Consider the following 12,782-nt stretch of genomic DNA (forward strand, 5'->3'; position numbering starts at 1 on the left):
GGCATTTATTTGGTGAATAGATTTTTAATTAACACATTATTTGAGTGCTTAATAACATTTATGCTTAATAACATTTATTGCTTATAAAAAATTCAAGAATATTCACAAGTGTGTGCAGCCAACATGCCTCATAGCAAATTGAAATGATGTGTAGATACTATTTACATATTTATTTTGCACAATGGATGTTTCCTTTGCATCTTCGCACTGTGCACATGCATAACGATTATTAGTTGTTAACATATCAAGACAAACATATTTATCAATATTATAAAATAATTTGTTTCCATTTATTTATTGAATCAACACGTAATTAGCACACTTGTTAACATGTATCCATTGCTGCAAATCGAAACGATATGCTTCGAACACTTCTTGCACTAATTTCCTTATTTTTTGAAAACATTTTGGTGATTATCAGATATAAAAGAATAATTGATATGTACAAAAGACATCGTAAAAGCCTAATTGAGGCTTAATTCTATGATTAGCATATATCTTTTCAGATATTAATGGAAGTTACTATTCATATCATATGAATGTGTAGTAGAGTAATGGTAAAATCATTATATATTTAGAGCTTATGCGAATTCAATTCTATTGAGATGTGCGAATCGCTTTTCTTTCTTGATTCTTGTTTGTTCGTGATACATAATCTCCGCATCTTAATGTTGTTTAGAGTAAGAAGAAATTGCAATAGATACCTTTAGTCAGATTATCTACATATGAAACATTATTTTTCAAACCATGTAACCATGCATTGGTCTCTATTTTCTATGTTATTTACTTAGACAAAATCACATTGAATATGATAAAGAATCTATTATTATTTGTCCAAATTGTATGAATTATGGAATTCATTATAATTGCATGTAATCTACTTACCGCTTACTAATTATGTTATTAATGATAGAATGAGAATGCCACATTACGTCAATAGATTAATCCCACATCTCTGTACTCCAAAAATTACAATGTGAGGCATAACCATTTTACTATTACCCTTAATTGAGTCTGTAATATTCAATAATCTGTGATTGAGAAAGTTCAAATGTGTGGATCGATAACATATACGAGTGTAAAAGAGAATGATCAAAAGATTTGATGCACATATTGCTTCTTTCACATCGTTCCACTTTACTAGAATGAAAACAAGTTGCAGAGTAATGTTTATGCATGCATTCACTAAAGAAATGCCAAAAAGACTATTTTATAATATCAATCGATTTGTTAAAAAGGGATATTCATTAAACAATGCCTATTTACCGAATAATTTCTTACATTAACGAGAAAGGGAAATAGAAATATATGCAGGTTAAATTAAATAGAAACATTTTTAAAATAAGGGAAACACTTTTTGGATTGTGAAAGGATTGGGAAGATAAGATTTTACGTCCATATCAAAACAATGATTAAATTGAAAATGATTTATGTTGACGTACGATATAGCTAGCGAGTTTGAGGGATATAGATAAATTCCATGCATCGAAATTAAATATTCGTGAAATATGATTATATGTTATTCTATTATTTTTGAATTTGATAGCGAAGTAAGTTGTAACGTGTCTATGCTCCGGTATTAGTATTTTGTGTTATTATTAGTTGTTTCTTTATAAATTTTCTTTTGCATTGTGTGACTATTCATTTAAATTGTTCCTTTTGGGACTAGATCATGGTTCATTTCAGTACAAGCCTGAGTGGTTCATTGGTATTATTATTTAACTCATTGTTTTAATTATTGTAAAATCTTTCGTTACTTTCGCCCATCCATGGCATTATTGTATTTGAGACTTTTTTTTTTCAGGTAAAGTACAAGATGTCATGCAAACAAGGTAGAGTGAGGCATGGAGTTAGCGAATGAACAAATACATGTCGACGCCACCTAGAGAGAATTGCTGAAGGGGAGGCTATATATCCTAGCCCTATCAACATATATGATTTTAACGACTTTGCATTTGATCAACACAACATTGGTAATGAGCTTGCATATTTCACCATGCTTCTAGAATAGCTCATAAGAAACATACATGAGGATCAAAATACTATCATCTGATTCATGAATGATATCGAACGTAACCAGTGGATGATGCAGGACATATTAACAAATTTGCAGAAGGATCAGGAGTGTTTACAAGAGAAACTAGATTTCTTTGAAGACAAATTGGATCATATGGAGAATTATGTATACTCTGAGTTTCAACCTCGGTTGTTAGTGAGTTTAGTAAAAAAAAATATTATTCCATAAATACCCCTCATATTTAATATGTCTTGGATATGTACTAATCCTAAAAGTGTTTTGGACCTATGTTTATTTTCCTTTTTTAGCAATGACACGACTTTTTGTTAAGTTGTTATCAACATTGTAATTTGTGTTTTTTTGGCATAAACTCATACTTAGTTTCATTTACAAATGCTTCTAACTTTGTCCACCATTTGATATTTCACTTTTCCTACTATGGCATCAACATATTGTTTTTTATTATTTTCATTTATTTTTATTTAAAATTCGATGAGATGATCATTTTGTTTTCTTGGAAAATTGTATACAATCCCCATGTGCTCAAATTCATTTTTATTATTTAATACCTTATGCTTCTTTTTTTATTGACATTTAAGGATTGCTTCAATGCATTGAAAATAATTTTTTTATTTCGCATATTACACAACACCATGATCAAATGTTTAATATGGAAAAAAAGTTTAAAAGGAAAGCTTCTTACTAATTAGTAACAATTATAGTCATAAAATGTTAGAGCCCTCACTAATTAAATAACATTTCAGAAAAATAACTTAGATTTATACACATTGCACACGAAGAAAGAATAATTCGATACAGTCAATGCTCCTTAACAAACTCCCATAGATCCAATTTCTCTGCACACACCTTTTTCCACACCTCCCCCACAACCTTTCTCCTTTCCCTACAAATTAACTATAAAGAGTAATTAGCATTGACTATTGGAAAGTGAAATATTGAGTTTTTGATAATGCTTTGAAAATTATAAGCCATAGTTTAGTGTGTTATTATATCCTACTTTCAACCTCAACAAAATAATTTATTGTATCATAAGTCGCTATTATTTTTAGAAATTTATCATATTCAATGTTTCATTGTGTGGAACAAATAGGTTTGACAAAAAATCATTTCTTTTTGGTCAATTGAAAGAAATGTTGAAATGCATGAATGTATCAATAAATAGTTTTAAAAACATGTTTATTCGGTTGTCTTAGCTCAATTTATTTAATTAAAAAAGAAAATTGATGCAGGAGAATCGGAACTCAATGAAAAAAAAATAGAGGAAGAAGACAAGTGGACAAGAGGAAGAAGACAAGTGGACAACGACATGGACAACGAGGCCAACCTTGAGCAAGATTCGGTTAATCAACTAATTTTAGTTAAAAATTAGTTAAAAACTGAATGTATGGATAATAAGAACTGAGAGAAAGAGAGAAAAAAAAGAGGAAAAACCTGTGCCTACGAGAGAGGGAAAAAATGTAGTTGCTGGAGAAATCTGGATTAAGGTTGAGATGCCTTAAAATTGTAATCTGAGTTTGTACATAATAAAAAAAGGAGTGTTTTATGTGAACTTGTGTCTGTGTATGTTTTTTCACTGAATTAGTTGCCAGCGTTTTTGTTTTATTTTTCTGGAGCACGAGGTCATCCCTGGTGTGGTCGAAATCCTTAAGGTGATAACAAATTTTTGTTCCGAGCGGATTGCAAAGTATGCTTTTGAGTATTCTTATCTGAACAATCGGAGGACGGTGACAGCAGTGCACAAGGCAAATATAATGAAGCTTGCTGATGGAATTTTCTTGGAGTCTTGCCGTGAGGTTGCAAAGAACTGCCCTGGCATAAAGTATAATGAGATCATTGTCGATAACTACTGTATGCAACTTGTTTCAAAGCCTGAACAATTTGATGTTATGGTTACACCAAATCTGTATGGTAATTTTGTGGCAAATACAACGACTGGTATTGCAGGTGGCACTGGGGTTATTCCAGGAGGAAATGTTGGTGCTGACCATGTTGTTTTTGAACAAGGAGCCTCTGCTGGTAATGTTGGGAATGTAAGGTTGGTTGTCAAGAAGAAAACCAACCCAGTGGCATTATTATTATCTTCGGCAATGATGCTACGGCATTTGCAGTTTCCTTTCATTTGCAGACCGGTTGGAAAAAGCTGTTATGGGAATTATCAAAGAAGGAAAATTCCGCACAAAAGATCTTGGAGGGGATAGTACTACTCAAGAGGTGGTAGATGTTGTTATTGAAAAGTTGGAGCAATCGAAAAGGCTGTGGAAATTGGGCCAAGAACGAGAACGAGGCTAGAGAGATGCCTTTCATTGTGGTTGGAACAATGGAAAGTGCTGCGCAGTCATGTTAAGGAGATTCTGAGAAGTCTCATATGGGTTTCGTGGACCAATAACCCATAGGTCCCAAGGTCGGACTTGTAAAAAATATTGAAAACGAAGAGACCACAGAATTCATTTTCATCAAGTGGTATTAGAGCGGGAAAAGATTTCCTGCGGAGAGGAGTTTTTTTTTGTATGTGAAGAAAGAAGAGGTACGAAAAAAGAAGAGGTATAGTTTTTTGAAGATTTGTAAGCTTGTAGTTTTTTTTAATTTTATTTTGTGAAGGTGGGAAGATTGCAACAAACCTGGAGCAGAAGCGCTCAATTGGTTTGAGAGGGGAGAACCGCGGAGATGCTGAGAGGACTAAGCTCAGTGGAGATGCTTGGTAGGGCATCTAGTAGCAGGGAGGACTTGCTATTGCAGAGGTTTGGTTGCAGCTCACAGAAGGCTCTTCCACTAAAGAAGAGAAACAATGTGTAGAATTGCTCAGGAAAAGCATATAACCAGGAGGTCATAATTTTGTACCTCGGGAGCATATGACCAGAAGGTCATAATTTTTGTACCTCGGGAGTCTAATGCAGGAGCATTGGAACTCTCAATGAAAAAAAATTAGAGGAAGAAGACAAGTGGACAAGAGGAAGAAGACAAGTGGAAAACGACATCAACAGCTAGGCCAACCTTGAGCAAGATTCGGTTAATGAAATAATTTTAGTTAGAAATCAGTTAAAGGCTGAATGTATGGTAATAAGAACTAAGAGAAAGAGAGAAAAAAAGAGAAAAAGAGAAAAAAAAAATAGGAAAAACCTGTGCCTACGAGAGAGGGCAAAAATGTAGTTGCCGAAGAAATCTGGATTAAGGCTGAGATGCCTTAAAATTGTAATCTGAGTTTGTACATAATAAAAAAAAGAGTGTTTTATGTGAACTTGTGTTTGTGTATGTTTTTTCACTGAATTAGTTGCCAGCGTTTTTGTTTTATTTTTCTGGAGCACGAGGTCGTCCCTAGTGTGGTCGAAAGCCTCAAGGTGGTAACAAAGTTTTGTTCAGAGCGGATTGCAAAGTATGCTTTTAAGTATGCTTATCTCAACAATTGGAGGACGGTGACATCAGTGCACAAGGCAAATATAATGAAGCTTGTTGATGGACTTTTCTTGGAGTCTTGCTGTGAGGTTGCAAAGAACTGCCCTGGCATAAAGTATAATGAGATCATTGTTGATAAGTGTTGTATGCAACTTGTTTCAAAGCCTAAACAATTTGATGTTATGGTTACACCAAATCTGTATGGTAATTTGGTGGCAATACGATGGCTGGTATCAGAGGTGGCACTGGGGTTATGCTGGGAGGAAATGTTGGTGCTGACCATGCTATTTTTGAACAAGGACCCTCTGCTGCGAATGTTGGGAATGTAAGGTTGGTTGTCAAGAAGAAAACCAATCTAGTGGCATTATTATTATCTTCGGCAATGATGCTGCGACGTTTGCAGTTCCCTTTCATTTGCAGACTGGTTGGAACAATCTGTTATGGGCGTCATCAAAGAAGGGAAATTCCGCACAAAAGATCTTGGAGGGGATAGTACTACTCAAGAGGTGGTAGATGTTGTTATTGAAAAGTTGGAGCAATCGAAAAGGCTGTGGAAATTGCGCCAAGAATGAGAACGAGGCCAGACAGATGCCTTTCATTGTGGTTGGAACAATGGAAAGTGCTACGCAGTCATGTTAAGGAGACTGTGAGAAGTCTCAGATGGGTTTCATGGACCCATAACCCACAGGTCCCAAGGTCGGACTTGTAAAAAATATTGAAAACGAAGAGACCCCAGAATTTGTTTTCATCAAAAATGACGAATTGTATAATTAAATTTTGGAAAAATATAAAATATGTAAATGATACATGTAGAGTGCAAGCAAAGCATTCTCCTTCATCTACATTCTCACGCATCCTTATTACACAAATTACAATGTCACGATTAAGCATTTCATTATTAAAACAATATAAGAACAATTATGAAAGCAATTTGTAAGGATAAAGTAATTGCTAGTTTGTTTCTACCAACAAAAACATTATTTCCAAACGAGAATATATGTGTATCAAATAACGTAAAATTTCAAAATTTCTAATTTGAAAAAAGAAATGTATGAATGAATTTGACTTTAAATATGTTTATTTTATTTTCTTGTGACATTCTATCTATTGTGTGGAGCTAACTTGCCTAATATCTTTTATGCAAAGATTTTCTCTTTGTGAGAACTTTTGCTTCTCCCCACATACTTTCTATCAAGACTTAAGTTTTCATATTGGCACCAAAATTTATATTATTATATAAATTCAAATTAAACCAGGTATTAGTACAAATTCACTCCACATTTATGCAACCGAAACAACTGAAATCTAATTGATTAATAAGTAACATAGAGAAATTTATACTGACATACCAGATATGATCGGGTAAAGTTCATGTTCCTTGCTCCACATAGCCATTTTCCTACACAAGTGTTTTGATATATAGAGAAAAGTTGCACGGGGATAATCAAAACAATTGTGTTCGAAAGTGCATTAGGAGTGTATGTGCAAAGCAAGCAACATAAATAGCTCCACACACGCTAAGTTATAATGTAAATTATACTTCCAGTATTGAATTTCAGAAACTGTTAATGTTTAATCCATTCAAAATAGTAAGCTTTTACAATTTCATTTCAAATTTACACTTTTTAATAACATATATTATTTTGATAATTAATATTACCTTATATCTCTTATTTTGTCTACCTTATATCTCTTACATATAATGTGGAGGTGTAGAGAAAACTCCATATAATGATCATTTCATATTGAAGAGTAGTAAAACTCATGTTGTAAAAATAATAGTTTTGAAATGCTAGTTTTTAGCTTAACTTAAATTGGTGCAAAATCATATCAAGTCAACGTATGAAATTGTCTCAAAAATACAAGTAATTGTCTTCAGTTTTGTTGAATCTCATGCAAACATAAAGCAAAATTTTTATGTCACAAACTACAAGTTAATTTATTTATCCATAGTATGGTCCATATATCCATTTTCATATGCAACACTTCTTGCTCACACAGATTAAAAACATAGTTCATTTAATACTGGATCATACGAGTTCAACTGAAAAATGTGGAATCACTAATGCGCTTAGTATTTGGAAAATTTCAATACAAGATTTGTCTATTGTATCCTGGTAGTAAAAAAATGGTCGATAGAGAAACAATATCAATGTTTGTTCAGTGTATTTCGGTAGTAAAAACTTGGTCGATAGAAAAATAAGGTAACAAAGTAAATATCCTGAATACGTTTTGGTTCACTGAATAAATGTTGAAAATAATTGTAATTATTTACAACAGAGATTTAATTAATTATAATAGAATAATATTTAGGATATTAATAAAATAATATGTTGATATTGATTTTTGAAGCATGCCAAACATAACAATCATGAAACACAAATTTATCAATTGGAGTATCCCAAGTTCAAATTTAATAAAAATGGGTATGATTCAAAGTAATCAATTTGGAACAATATTTTTTTATTACCAATCAAGAAAATCGGTAGTAAGAAAATTGATGATGATCATTGGTTAATGAATAGCATTAAAATCGATAGTAGTTAAATGTCCTTTCATAACTTTGACATCAATTCACAATTTAGATGACTTATTTACTTTAACACATTATATGTAGACCCATTGGCTTTGAACTAGTTTCTAATAGACTTTGGAAAGAGATTTTCTAATGTTCATCTTGTTGTAGACCTGTTAATACTAAATTCAACACAAAATTTTTTAGGAAACTAACTTTCTTCATTTCTTCTGGAACAAAAAACTGTTTTCAACATTTGCTTTATCATTTGTCAATTGTTTTTTGAATTTAATACCAACAATGAAAAAAATGGCTGAAAGAAACAATGAAAAAAGCACAAAAGAAAAGTTATATGCAGAGAGACAAGATATATTAATGCTCAACCGAGATATCTTAATACTTAGCCAAGGTATTTTAATTCTAATGGATAAAATATTGGAACTTCAACAAATTCTTAGCGAACTCAATGATGAATTGGAGACCATAATAACATTGTTAGAAGAGCTTTTTTAAAACATCTTGTAGCATAATCAATAGAAGTGTGAAACTCTAGGAACAATGGATGATTAATAAAGAAATATTTACCAAATTTCCTACTTGCTCCACCAATTTTTGAATTTTTATATGCTAAAGGCTATATATTAAAATTCTCTAAGTTATTTCACAGTCTTTTATAAATTGTTTCTTCAAATAAGAATTTGATTTACAAATTGGCTTCAGTTCTGTATGATAATGATTGATTAGAAATTTGTTTAAATTTTGCATGACATGCCCTTTTTGATAGAGGTATTTGCAACATTTATTAATCATTAAAACAATCTAAGAAATCAAATTACAAAGACGAAAACATGACATAAGATGATGAAAAACATAGTAAATAATGTTAATAAATATCATAGTACAAACACCAATACTTGATGGGGGGGTTGGGGTTAATTTTCTGAAGTGTGGATGAAGAATTGAACAAGTCGATAGGGGGAAAATGCTATTCTGCACAATGTGTCAACGTTAGCGGTTCTATGAACTATGTAACAAAACCATATTCAAATATTGTGGAATATACACATATCTATACATGAAAAATATTTTGTAAGTTAAGTCATATTCTCCCATATGTTGTTTCTTGAAATAATCATTCGATTTACAAATTTGTTTGAGTTTTGTATGATAATGATTCATTAAGAAATTTGAGAAAATTTTGCATGACAAACCCTTTCTAATAGAAAATAGTTATGATAACAAATTCTTAGAAATATGAAAATGTATTGAAAACAAATGGAAATGCATTCTCTAATATTGTTTCACTAATTATAGGATTCACAAATTTAATAAATTAATGAAATAATGTAAGAAATCACGTCGCACAGAAATAGACATGACATAAGTAAATGAACTAGTTACACGTATGTATCAAAAAATAGTAAATAATGTAAGTAAATATCATAGTACAAAAATCAATATTCGAGGGGTGGAGGGAGATGGGAGGGCATTGTGCAAAGTGCATAAAAAAACATGATTGGGTGGATGAGGGAACAAATCCCATGTCACACCTCTACATATTATATCAATATCAACAGTTCCACGAAATAATGAAATGTATTGAAATAAGAAGGCATCTTGTAACTGTATCCATGACATTAAAAATGTGAAACCCATGTTTTGAACACAATTAAGTGCAAAAAAAATTACATCATAAAGCAGTAGGCAGGACATAGGAAAATGAGCTTGTAACACATTACAATCAAAACATAGTAAACAGTGTTACTAAATATCATAGTACAAACATCATTAGTTGACGGACAGAGCATGGGGGTATTGTGTGGGGTGCAAAAGAAGATAAATTAAGCAAGTGGGCGAACAAATACTCCTTTGCACCTCCACACTATGTATCAATGTTAACATTTCCATGAAATATGCAGATGCCTTGAAAGAAGAAGTCATCTTGTAACTGTATGCATGGCCTTATAAATGTGAAACCCAACTTTAAGACATATTTAAGTTCAACATTTTGATACTTTATTTACACATTTTTTTCGAATTTAGGAAAACTAAAAATGAAATAACAATGTAACATTAATTACTCTAAGTTTACGATGTAAATTTTTGACACTTCGAGTTAAATTGAAAAGGCAGAAAATCATTGTCAAATATTATTAAACACAATTTTTTCTTTTCTTGAGATGTCAAGCAAGTGTTAATGATCCATATGATCTTTAAATCTTCAAATATAGAAACTCCTTACACAATTTGTAAGCAAGTGTTAATGATCCATATGATCTTTAAATCTTCAAATATAGAAACTCCTTACACAATTTGTATTCTTGTTTGACTAATTATAGAATTTGCAAATTTGATAAATCAATAAACAATGTAAGAGATCAAACTGCAAGAAAGAAAACACCACATCTCATAATGAACCAACTACACATTACAACCAAAACATAGTAAATAATATTAGTAAATAACATAGTACAAAACATAGAACTTTAACATGGAAATTCATTGAAATATGTTTTTGTACAATTTTAATAGCTACACATTACGTAATCACAAGATGAATTCATATTCCGTTTCCTTATTAAAAACCTTTCAACAATGCTCAAATTATTGAACTGAAAATGAGAAGATGATTTTAAGAATTACGGATATACATAACCACAAAAATGTGGATGGAGCTTTACCCCTCACGAATATCTGATGGAAATTCAATCTTACTAGTTACCGATAAGAGAGACATATGTATTCCAAAGTACCAATACTAGAATGCTTGAGAATGCAAACAAAGAGAATAGTACTTCAGCTAACCGTAACATGAAGTTAGATCCCAGTCATTCAAAAAATGGAAAATATTGTCTAACAATAGTCAAATTCTTCTAACAAAAAGTATTGGGTAATGTTAAGATCGCTTGATAGTCCAAGCAATGAGAACATTATCGTCACTAGATTCCCTAACAATGCAAACAAAGAGTACCATCATTATATATGTATAATCATGTTTTGAGGGTTTATTATAAATGTGCCACGTATCCCGAAATTAGACAAAAAATCAGTAACATTGAGTTTTCTGCAAACTATTACTCGCAAAAAACTTTTCATAAAGGACCTAATACTTTCTCCAGTTCCAGTCCTCTTAGAACACATTTGATTTAAATTTAGCCTTTTTCATTTGCATGTATGATACAATTTGGTTTATGCAAATAAACAAAGCGACATTATTCATTGCAAACTGTATTATAAACCATAGTTTCATTCATAGTTAGAGCAATTGTAATTGGACTACTACATTTCATACATATAGTCTCAAATGGATTTCTCTATGCACTAGTCACTAGCAGTTGTCATTGGAAGTGCTACAAAATTGATATAGAAAACTGAGGCTTAGCAATTTGAAATCAAATTCCTTTCTATGATTTTTTATTTATCTCTATCTATATAGATACACATAATAGATACAATATAATAAAGTTTACTATGCATATTCCACTCGCAAAAGAAAGTAATTTTCTTAGAATTTTACATTTCTTTTTTGTTTTTAATAAACATATGAATGTCGATTGTGAAGTTTGGAAAACTCTTTCTTGTTTTCTAACTACAATTTTTAGCAATATAAGTGGAAAAACATTTTCTCCAACTGTCTTTTATTTGAAAGATATTGTAAATGAATTTTTCATGTACTTGAGCCTATCACATATCCAGTATTTGTAAAACAATACATGAAAATTGTATAACAAATTTAAAATAACTATGTAGCAATTAAAAGTTCAAATAAATCAAATCTTACTATTGCCTTGTCTTGTTTTGCATTCTCATTAGTGAATTACAATACAAATTATATTGTTGTTTGTGTTGCCAAAATTACAGTAGCACCGATTATGCAAACTAGAAACAAATATTTACTATGAGACACATTTCTAAACGTAATATTTGGAAAGAATTAATACCCTATGCAAATAGGACAAATGTTTTCTACAATTCTAAAGCTATTTAGACAAATAGTTTCACCATTGTAGTATTTATGCTTTGGAATTATTTAAAAATTTCTAATAGAAACACTAGGATTTGTAATATTTTTTTCCTCATTTTGTTGAATAAGATATGTTGGCACAAACAATGTTATTGTCATTTCCACATTCTTATCTCTCAACTTTGCTTGAAGTATTGCTTTTGTCTTATTTTATTTGTCCAAAAAGTTTGATATGTAACTAAGACAACGCCATGAAAAATGTTCCTTGTTATATTGTTATTCATATCTTTGATCAATAATTTTATATACTTGATCTCTTTTTGCCTAGTCTTGAGCATTGAATTGAAATTAATTCAAGAAAACAAAAAAGGAAACTAATATATAGTTAACTAAACCTGTATAGAACTACCTTTTTTTATTTTGTTTCTTCCATATTTTTTGTTCCTTTCATTTTGTCCTCTATGATATTTGTTTCTGTAATAGTGCTAATGTCCATATCTACTCCATCGTCCATGTATATTGTCACATCCTATGAATTTGATACTTCTTTCCAAAACATAATACATGGAAATCACTACTTAAAAGGACATTATAATTGATACTAAGTAAGAACTGACTAATGATTATACAACCAGAGGGCGCAAAGTCATTGCTAATGTATATTCTAATATGAAATTCATAGTTACCATGTGGAATATGATTTTTATGCATATAGGTAAAATACTAAATAAATTATAGTTTCAATATATACAAATTCTTTCTAGAAATATTCAAGTAAACTTTTTCCTTGTAATCGTTATCCTGAATCTAAATCTCTAAGTGTTATATGTTTCCCAAAAATTGAAAAAACTCGCTTTTAATTAGAGTACATAAAA

At 31.0% G+C, this 12,782-nt stretch overlaps 2 pseudogenes; both read left to right on the forward strand.

The window, feature by feature from the left end:
- Positions 1 to 4,327, forward strand: part of LOC149247945 (isocitrate dehydrogenase [NAD] regulatory subunit 1, mitochondrial pseudogene) — an 85,417-nt pseudogene extending 81,090 nt beyond the window's left edge.
- Positions 4,328 to 4,355: 28 nt separating this feature from the next.
- LOC149247946 (isocitrate dehydrogenase [NAD] regulatory subunit 3, mitochondrial pseudogene) lies at positions 4,356 to 6,000 on the forward strand (annotated as a pseudogene).
- Positions 6,001 to 12,782: the final 6,782 nt, after the last annotated feature.

The sequence above is a fragment of the Pinus tabuliformis genome, chromosome 7 (assembly GCF_031772625.1).
Source record: "Pinus tabuliformis cultivar Carrire ecotype Pingquan chromosome 7, CPIR1, whole genome shotgun sequence".
NCBI lineage: Eukaryota > Viridiplantae > Streptophyta > Pinopsida > Pinales > Pinaceae > Pinus > Pinus tabuliformis.